Source organism: Glycine max, chromosome 8, assembly GCF_000004515.6.
Source record: "Glycine max cultivar Williams 82 chromosome 8, Glycine_max_v4.0, whole genome shotgun sequence".
NCBI classification, from domain to species: domain Eukaryota; kingdom Viridiplantae; phylum Streptophyta; class Magnoliopsida; order Fabales; family Fabaceae; genus Glycine; species Glycine max.
Genome location: NC_038244.2, coordinates 33,175,140 through 33,186,410, shown reverse-complemented (window position 1 = coordinate 33,186,410; position 11,271 = coordinate 33,175,140). Strand labels below are relative to the sequence as shown.

General features: G+C 36.0%; 1 non-coding gene across 1 annotated transcript; it reads left to right on the top strand.

The window, feature by feature from the left end:
- Positions 1–445: 445 nt before the first annotated feature.
- LOC113002517 (small nucleolar RNA R71) lies at positions 446–552 on the top strand. Its single transcript, XR_003268071.1, has one exon. It is a non-coding gene; the product is annotated as a small nucleolar RNA R71 (small nucleolar RNA).
- Positions 553–11,271: the final 10,719 nt, after the last annotated feature.

The following is an 11,271-nucleotide window of genomic DNA, read 5'->3' as shown; positions in this document are numbered from 1 at the left end:
TTGCTGCTGAGGTTGAGGAGGTCTATTGTAAATATTAGCAGCATAAGCTTCGGGCTGCTTAATTGCTCCAGGTTGCTGCATGGAAGGGAAAAGGTCTGTATGGTGGTCAGCAGAGGAGCACAAACCACAGACCCTTGCAACAGGTACATATTTCTGGTTCAAGGCCAGCTGGGTTACCAAGTTAACCAATGCATCCAATTTGCCTTCAAGCTTCTTAGTTTCAGATGATGCAGCTGAGTTTGTAGCTACCTCATGCACTCCTCTAATGACTATAGCATCATTTCTGGCGCTAAACTGCTGGGAGTTGGAAGCCATCTTCTCAATTAAATTTCTGGCTTCAACAGGAGTCATGTCTCCAAGGGCTCCACCACTGGCAGCATCTATCATACTTCTCTCCATATTACTGAGTCCTTCATAAAAATATTGGAGAAGCAGCTGCTCTGAAATCTGATGGTGAGGGCAATTGGCACATAGTTTTTTAAATCTCTCCCAGTATTCATACAGGCTCTCTCCACTGAGTTGTCTAATACCTGAGATATCCTTCGTGATGGTTGTGGTCCTGGAAGCAGGGAAATTTTTTTCTAAGAATACTCTCTTCAGGTCATCCCAGCTCGTGATGGACCTTGGAGCAAGGTAATACAGCCAGTCCTTTGCCACTCCCTCTAATGAATGAGGAAAAGCCTTCAGAAATATGTGATCCTCTTGGACATCTGGGGGTTTCATGGTGGAGCAGACAATATGAAATTCTTTCAAATGTTTGTGCGGGTCTTCACCTACAAGGCCATGAAACTTTCGAAGCAAATGGATCAGTCCAGTTTTAAGAACATATGGGACATCCTCATCAGGGTATTGGATGCACAAGCTTTCGTAGGTGAAATCAGGTGCAGCCATTTCCCTTAGAGTCCTCTCACGGGGTGGAGGTTGTGCCATGTTCTCAGAATGTTCAAAATCAGAATGCTCAGAATCGGAATGCTCAAAATTATAATGCTCAAAATCAGGATGTTCAAAATCACCAATAACAGAATGCACAGATTCACCAGTAATGGAATGCTCAGAATGATCAAGAGGTATAAAATGATGCCTAACTAATCTATGAAATGTCCTATCTATCTCAGGATCAAAGGGTTGCAAGTCAAATGGATTTCCTCTAGTCATACACTACATTCAGCATGCACACTAGTTGCTTTGTCATGTAAATAAAGGTGCAGGTTTGAACTACAGCTACCCTCAAATGATATCCAAATGACTTGAAATTTTGTGAGCAACCTTATAAAATGATGAGAAGATAGAACAAAAAATTTCAGGCAAAAATTCAAAGTCTAACTATGGAAGCTAAAAATGGTAGGTTAAGAAAAATAAATGAATAAAACTTGAAAAATAAAAAACTTTTGACAGAATCACTATTTTTGGATGATGGAGACCTCAGCCAACCTATGGCAGGCTTCCACAGCATAGGAAATTTTTTTCTACCCCAAATACATATATAATAATTGCGATTCTGATAACCGGAGCAAAAGTTATGGCCGTTTGAAGTTTCGACAAACACAAAATTTGCTACTTTTTTGGAACTTTCAAATCTGACCAAACTAAAGGCTCTAGCTATTTTTCCCACAAAATATATATTAAAAGAAGTTACCACAAAAAAATTCAGCCAAAAATAACAACTCTAGCTACTAAAACAAAAAATCTCAAATAATTCAGCATGGGTGGTCGCTAAATCCGTCGCTACTTGATTTCTACTACTACTCTGTTTTGCCGCAAGCAAAAGTGGTCGCTAAGTCCATCGCAAAACACTATTCACTGCAAAACACCCAAAACTGAAACAGGGGAAGCGCTTAATAGGAAAACTGAAACAGAACACACACTAAACAAAATACCAGGACACTAAACAACACTAACACACATACTAACACAATACTAACAATTAAACCTAAAACACGAAGGAATTAAAAACACAACGCTAGTTAGCTATTATGAACCTTTGGACACTGCTCCCCGACAATGGTGTCAAATTTGATCGAGGCCATACCCGAATCAAATAAACATGAAAATGAAGTAACAAGGAAGTGATCCTAGGTCGTTTCCCAACGAGCAATGACAAACCAAATGTTCATAATATACTTGCGCAGTAACAGTAACGATTGGGGGGGGGGTTGTTTGTTTTGTGATTAAAGAGCAGAACAAGTAAACTGGAATATGAAACTACTAATATTAAAAACGGGTTGTTTCCTCTGATTCAGAAGCCATTCTCTTATCCTGGGTTATGGAGAATTCGTCCCTAACAGTCAACCACTTAATTCAACCCTATTTCAATTTACTAAGCGAAAATCAACTTAGGGTTGTCAATACGTGATTAGGCACCACATACACCAGTTAGCCCTTCGTCCATTAAGCATGAACACAAGTTAGGCTCAGAGGCAATTAATCGAACATGAAGCGTGCACTGATTAATGTTCACGAATTTGGGATAACTGGTGAAGGGAAAACTGCCAGGAAACCACATTACAAACGAAACCTCAAAGAGAGTTGGGCTTCGTCCTCAAAAGGAAACAACACCAGAAAAACTAGCCTTCCATAGATTCAACAGAAAACGCAAATGAAACATGAAGCAGAAACGTAAATGAACAGAAATGTAAATGAAACAGAAACGTAAATGAAAGTAGAAGAAGAAGCAGGAACGAAATTGTAATTAGAAGCAGAAAACGGAAAATTGCATTAAGAACGAAAACAGTAGCCTTAGAACAGAAAAACGTAGAAACCTAAAACAAAAGTTCTGAATAATAAAATAGCATAACAGAATGGCCTTGCACGAATCCCAAGGTTGCTATTTAAAAAGAGTCACTCAAAGTCACTGGGCCCTATTACAATACTTTGGCCCAAAACGAAATAAACACTGAACAACATAAAATAAAATTGCGAAATTTCCTAATTAGAAATTAACTAAGGTAAGCGCTGCTTTATTTGCCCTCTTCAAGTCCATAACCAAAATCCGGATTAAGCCCAATGTTTCATTAATTCCTGAAATTAGATTAAAAACATCAAATTAGCTAAATGAGCCCAAATAATAAAACTGCCTGATTAATTGACAATTAAGACCAATCAGTAATTAAAATGGTGCAAAAACGGTTTAGAAAATAGAAGAAAATGATGGTACATCATCCACTATGGGAACTCGACGACTTTAATCACTTTGAGGTGCGGTAAGTTAAAATTATTTTGAGAACAATTAAGTTATGTGTTTAGTACAATTCATAGATAGAGTATGCGTGCTAAAATGTTTTCTGGGTTGAACCTGAATCATGAGGGAGAGGCCTTGATGGACTCTTCAGAGTATAGGGCTTGGGGGTAAATACACTCAGTTTGAATGTTCCTTGAAGACTATGCTAATCCCATATGGTTGGAGAATTCTCACAAAATAGAGTGACCCTGACTGATCTCCCTATGATTTTACCTAGTGAGAATGACCTGACTTACCAGTGTGTGATCTGTCTTGTCATGTACTCCTAGGCGTCCGACGAGGTTTTTCACTGACATAGTACCACATTGCATATAGGATTAAGTCTTAATATATTTGTTGCAGAATCGCGATAAGTGGTGGAATGACGTGAGATGTGTTTAAGTAAGTTGTATTTCATTTATACGATAAGTATATCTATGTTGTTCCATTTCTATTTATTAGTTAGGAATGTGATAACTCACTCCGTATGTTGTTTGTGTTTGGATCCTGTGATGATCTCAAACTTTGTGTTCGTGGGAGCAGATGGTTGTTAGGACTTTTGGCAAGTGTACCAATTGTCGTTGTAGGTTTCACATTTATAAAAGAGTTCGCCTCCACATGTACTCGAGTTTACTTAATTCATTCAGATAAAGGTTATTAGTTTAATAGTTATGTACAAATTAAATCAAATGTCATTTGTTTTTTATTTGATTAACTAAAGATAACTTTAAGTAAAAGAAAAGTAAAACTAACAGATTTACGAAAATAACGAAAATGTGGAAAATACAGAAATAATGAAATTTAGTGTGTCGAAAATATGTAAATTACGGAAATAATGACAACGACCATAAATTAATTCAAGAAAACATAGGATTGGATTTTATCATTTATACCATTAGTATCCTAGTAAGATTAATATGTATAAAACATTTTCTAACATTATTGATATATACATAATTATCCCAAGTCGATTCCTCGCACTTGGAACCTAAGAGTATTTACAAAATATCAATCCCTCACATATGCAGTAAATATCTTAGCATGACAATTATATTCTCGTGCTTTTTGCAATCAAAATGTTATGTTCTATTCCTAACAACGTAAAGTAAAGAGTAAAATCATTCAATTCAAATTCTAAGAATAGTTTCCAGTCTCACTTAAAATCCAATTTCATGACACTAGTGATCAAATAGAATCAAGCATTAAGAGTAGAATGAAATTGCCAATAATGAGTAGAAAAGATTAATACATATATAATATCAAAAGGGATGCATAAGGGTACAAAGATTACATCCAATCCTTAAGAAAAACTAACTAATCATTGTGCAGAGCACAAGACTAACAAGAGAAATGACGAAGGAAGAGATCCACGGTCACAACTCTGCAATGCCTCGGATCAATTTTTCCTCTTCTCTTCCTTCTTCTATGTTTTCTCTAGTATTTGAAGGCTGTTGGATGGATTTTCCCTTCAACCATGCATGGCTATTTATAGAAAACAACCAAGGAGTGCAGGGGAAATTTGCCTAGGTGAGCTATACCTCGCCCAAGTGAATTGCTTGCTTAGGGCTGAAGTTAAATCTTAGCCTAGGCGAGTTGGATGCTAGCCTGGGCAAATTTTGGGTCAGAAACATTCATGAAAAGACCATTTTCCCTTCCTTTTGGATTTGTTTTGGATCTAACAAACAACCACCAAAACCTACAAAATCATGGATGAATATTTCATATTTAAACAACAATATTAGTAAATGTACAATGTATATAAACAACTAGTTTTAAGGGTAGTTTATAAGAAAACCATTACAACTAAAGGATAAGTGCTAACAATTTTATCCCAAAAATAACTTAAATTTGGCACTTATAAACTCCCCCAACCTAGAATCTTGCTTGTCCTTAAGAAAAGTAAAGAAAAATTACTAATAATAATAGTATAAATATGCTTCAAAAATTATGAACATGCTTTGTAAAGAATCAATCACCCAACTAATCAAAACAACATTTTTTCAAAATGCAACAATGAGAAATGAAAGCGCAAAGATGAAATTTACAGAACCAAAAAAATGAGATTAAGATCATTTTGCATTTTGTTTATAAAGAACATAAGAGGAAACACTTGATTCATTCAAACAAAGGAAAACCTCTCAAAGGTGTATAAATCTCACATAGGAGGAAACACTTGATTCATTCAAACAAAGGAAAACCTCTTAATTCCAATCAAGGATATGTCATAAATCAATTTTTGCAAGTCATTTCCTATCAAATCAAAGATAAGCATAATCATCATGGATCAATAGGTCTTTTTAAGGTTGGGCCTAGTTTTGAAGGAAATCTTGGTGTTTCTGGATATTAAAACATAACTTGAGAATAGGAGAGCAGACATAAAAATGTAGCTAGTAATTTAAATGAATGATCAGTTCCTATCCTTTTTCATTTCAACCAAGTTATCACTTCTTTCTATTTAGATATTTACAACAACTATGTACATGATTCAGACATTTATTTATCCATAAAGAACTTGTTTTTCCTTTTATTTTTCTTTTTTCTTTATTTTTCTTTTTTTCTTTTCTGATAAATATTTAATTTTCTTTAATACCCATAAAAACAAAGTATTTACATCATATTAGCCACCAAATGATAGAAATCTCCATTGAAACACCCTTGCTCTCCTAACCTACGGTAAGGTAGGAAACTTCTATTCTAGGTTAGTGTTTCAACAAAATATCAAGTGTTTGGCTCAAAGAGCTTGCAAATGATAAAATAATATACATTGGGATAATTGTTTGGCCAATGACTTAAAATGTAAAGAAAGAAAGAATGTCTATATCATATCCATGATTCATATGTTATGACAATTAGAAATTCATGCATAATCAACTATAGAACATATCAATGAGGACACTCAATGTAAAATTTGTGGTTGCGCACAATCACTAAAGCTTAAGGCCTGTTTCCATATTCAAATCAAATCAGTGTTTTGAAAGTTGTTCTTTTATCAAGTCCATGCAAAAACATTTGAATTCATTTTGTTTTTGGGAAATTCCTTCATTGTTTTCATTCTCAACAAAAAAATCCTTTTGTTTGTGTTTTGATCCAAAAATAAGTTTAAAAAATACTAGTTGTTGATTCTTTCCAAAGCATTTTGTGTTCAAAAAAATTTCTTTTTAACTCCCAAAAAGAGTTTTAATCTATAACTATACTAACATAATATCAAAGCACACGTAATTTAATCAAAATAAACTTGTGTAAGTAAATAAGGTAATAAAGTGTTGAATTTTAATACAAAATGATAAATAAACATAAAGATAAGTTCACGAGTTTTTGAAGATCATGGGTGAGGTGCCCAGTCTCCTCCAATGAAATAATCAACCAAATCCGCCATGTCTTCATCATCCTTAGCTTTCCATCTCCTTAGGCTGCTCCTTGAGCATCTATAGGTCTTTCCTCTTCCTGAAAAATAGGTTTGTCTCCAGGCCATGCAACAATGACTCTAAACTGCTCAAGAGTAGGCCAAGGGTAAGGGCTAGGATCCTGACGATGCTGGTGCAGTGTGTAATGGTAGAAGTTGTCATTCAACTGCATTTGGCCCCTATGATTCGCTACCTGTTGGTTAGCCAAATGACGCATGTATATGTGCATCTGGAGCTCTATCCTCTGCAAGTGAGTTGAGATGGACTCCAAGGATGGTGTCTGATGTGGAGGTGGTGGTGGTGCATTTGCTGTTGGCTGATGCTACTGATCCTTCTTTGTTTGTTGTACTTGCCTTTGCATGCAATACTTTTCAATAAATGATCTGTTAATCGAAGGTTAGATGTGTTTTGTTGGTGTGACCGATACTCCATAGAACTGTCAGAGACCTGTAATTAAGGTAGGAAATAGTTTTAACCCTCGAATACTGCGTGTTACCTTCAAAACAAAATTTACATATGACCTATCTTGAAAAAGACTCCCTATGAATTGTGAAAGGGACGAAAATCCAACATATCATATTTTCATCCATTTGGATGCAGATGTTTTAGTCTTGATACAAAGCATAACTTGGGAAAATTTGATTCCAAAAGTGACAATGGGATATTTCTTGGATACTCGAAAACTTCAAAGGCATTCAAAGTGTATAACTTAAGAACCTTAGTTGTTGAAGAGGCTATTCATATAAAGTTTGACAAAATAAGCCCGATAAATATTTATTAGAGCTAGATTAGTCTTTTGTAGATTTACAGCTAGATGAAAGTTTTATAGCAACTAGCTCATCTAGACAGGAACTAGAGATAGTAGCATCTACTCAACAAGAAGTTCAAGCTGAAGTATGAGACCCTTTCAACACATCATGAGAAAAAATAATCCAGAAAGTCAAATCATAGGCGATCCAACAAATCATGTTCAAAGAAGATCATCCCTCAGAACACAAGGACACATTGCACTAATTTCTGAAATGGAACCCAAACATATTGACAATGCCATGCAAGATGAAAGCCGGGTGAAAGTGATGCAAGAAGAGCTTGACTAGTTTCAAAAGAATGATGTCTGTAAGCTAGTTGAACTACTAAAAGGAAAGAAAGCAATTGGAGCAAAATAGGTCTTTTGCAACAAATTGGACAAAAATGGTAAGGTTGTGAGAAACAAAGCAAGGTTAGTTGCTAAAGGTTAGTCACAACAAGATGGTATAAACTACAAAGAAATTTTTGCATCTATTGCAAGTGAGCTGAGATGGACTCCAAGGATGGTGTCTGATGTGGAGGTGGTGGTGGTGCATTTGTTGTTGGCTGATGCTGCTGATCCTTCTTTGTTTGTCGTACTTGCCTTTGCATGCAATACTTTTCAATAAATGATCTGTTAATCGAAGGTCAGATGTGCTTTGTTGGTGTACCGATACTCCATAGAACTGTTAGAGACCTGTAATTAAGGCAGGAAATCCCAGTGCCTTGTTGGATTTTTATGGGTCCACTGGGTTCCTAGGTGGCTCAGTACCAACAAACTGATGGACAACATCTGAAATGAGTTGGGCCACATGAACTCTGATATGCTCCATAATATTGTAGACCAACTAACATTTAGGTAGGGTAAGATCAAAGTTGTGGTCACTCAGAAGGATATTACTAAGAAGGAAAGTCATCCAGATTTAAGTCAGAGTCGTCATATTGTTGCGCATGATTTGCAACCACTTCCCTGCTATGCTCCGTACAAAATCACATCCTAGGAAGCAAAGTAGATGTCCTGTAACTTCTTCGTGAAAACCTATAAACTGACTTCTTCTTGCAGTGTTTTCACATTCTTGCCCCTCCTCTAAGATTAATGGATTCCCTAAAAATTGGTTGATGGCATCTGTGTCATAAGGAATCCATTGGCCACACACTTTGGAGCACTTATCCATAACACCTTCCTTAAAATTCCATGACAATTTCAGGGTCATATTTAGGCATGGGCTTTACATGTTGTGTCCAATGCCTCCTAGCAATCTCTGTTTGGAATTCCATATACTCACCCTTAGCTAATTGGACCCTTCTTTCCTTGAGGAAAGACTAATCTTTCATCACTTCAAAGCAGCATTGATGTTCCTCAATAAGAAAGCAGTGTCCATCAAATCAAATTCTACAGGTGGAGTTGTGCTAGATCCTTCTCCTGCAGTGATCTTCCTAGCTCTCCTAGAGAGGAGTTTCTTTAGAGTCATATGTAACAAAGACAAATTGAACTAGAATTTTAGAAAAAATTATTTTTCAAATAATAGCTAGCCATTGTGAATTGGTCAATTTTGTTAGCAACCAAGAAGTCAATGTGTGTGAAAGTTCAATCCAAAAAAATATTTTAAACAACAATTCAATCCTCCCAAATGCAGCAATTTAAAAAGAAAATGGTGGTCAATCAAACCCAACAAATATATTTGCCCACTAACAACTCATGTAATTGCATTTTAAGGAAATATGATAATTTTGAAACTCAATTCACAACCCCATTTAAGTTATCAATTTGAGTTGATATCACACCTAAAGTAATGACTAAACATGTTTAAACATTCAAAATTTAAAAGAAAACATAGTCTAGCCATTGTGACATTTTATCGAACACTTGGTGTGCACACGTTTAGGCATGTCTAACTGAAGGATTGAGCATAATCAGAAAAATGCAACAAGTAGAAAAGAAAGAGTGAGCCTATTATGATTTAGAACAACACATCTTTTGAAAAAATAATCATCCAATCATACAAAAATTTAAATTGCATTTCCTTGAAAGGAAAGCACAATTCATCAAATAACACATAAACAAAATGTGAAATTTAGATAGAACATGGTTCTTACTTGAATGAGATGAAATGAAGTGCGAAAATTAAAGAAAATAGTGGCACTTGGATGAATTTCTGGTTGTTGAAGGCATAGCCTTCATGTTTTAAGATGAAGAAGGTTGAGTTTTTTAAATGAGTGGGGTGAAATCTGATTTCACCCCTCTTTTTATTTTTCTCGCAAACGTTCACTCGCCCAAGCGGGTTAAGGGTCTATTTTTTTTTTTTTGAAAAAATAATCTCTTATAAAAATGAGAATCCTAAAATATTTATGTTAGTGCTTAGCTTTACTAAGCTTTAAAAGATTGGCTAAGATTTTGTTAAAACATAAGCACTTAGACAATGAAGGAAAGCTGGAGTTGCTGCACATGATGTCCAACGTTATGTCAAAGAATAAGATCGGGCTGCACAATGCACAAGGCAAGATAAAGTGTCAAATGAAGAATTGAAGCTGCAGGATTCACGATGTCGGATACAATGTCCAGGACATCCTGCCTGAAAATACTGGAATTGCTAAAAGCATTGAAGCTGCAGGATCCACGATGTCGGATACAATGTCCAGGACATCCTGCCCGAAAATACTGGAGTTGCTAAAAGCATTGAAGTTGCAGGATCCACGATGTCGGATACGATGTCCAGGACATCTTGCCCGAAAATACTGGACATATAAATCTGTTATATCTTTAACAGATTATTGTGCAGTTAGCAAGAGATTAGATGATCTATCTTTAGGAACGAATTAAAAGATAATTAAAGTTCTAATTACAAACTAGAAGAGTTCGTTCAGGGATTAAAGATTAAAGATAAAAACTAAAAGATCAAACGTTATCTTTTAGTTCTTTAAGTGCAGATTTTCAGGAAGAATGATAGATCTCATCCAGCACAAGCTGTTGCAGCCCAGACCCACACACTGCTATAAAAACATGGAGGCTGCACGAGTTCTGTACCAAGTCCGGGATTGAAGAGTTATTTTGTGAGTTTTGGGACTTGAGTGTTTTGTGAGCCACCTTGATGTTACTCTAACATCAAGTGTTGGACCTGAGTGTGTAGAGTTGATCTCTATAGTGTGTGGAGTTGATCTCTATTGTTCAGAGAGCAATCTCTGGTGTGTATTTGAATTAATTGTAAACACGGGAGAGTGATTGAGAGGGAGTGAGAGGGGTTTCTCATATCTAAGAGTGGCTCTTAGGTAGAGATTGCACGGGTAGTGGTTAGGTGAGAAGGTTGTAAACAGTGGCTGTTAGATCTTCGAACTAACACTATTTTAGTGGATTTCCTCCCTGGCTTGGTAGCCCCCAGATGTAGGTGAGGTTGCACCGAACTGGGTTAACAATTCTCTTGTGTTATTTACTTGTTTAATCTGTTCATACAGTCAAATATACATTCTGCATGTTCTGAAACGTGATGTCGTGACATCTGGTACGACATCTGACCTCTGTATCAGAATTTCAATTTAGAAATAGTTCAAACAAACAAATATTTAAATAACACAAGTATGAAATCAGACGACAAGAAGATTTAAAAAGTAGGGTTTAGAAATACTAGGTTGCCTCCCAGGAGCACTTCTTTAACGTCTTTATAGTTGGACGTCTTTGTTGTGGTTCAAGCCTCTTGTAGCTGGACAACAATGATTATCCTCTCGAAATCTCCACCTAGGTAGTGTTTGATTTTGCTTCCATTCACGATCCATGTCCTTTTGGTGGTTGGGTCCTCCAATATCACTGCTCCATGTGGCATAACTTCTTTGATGATGAATGGTCCATACCACTTGGATTTTAGCTTACCT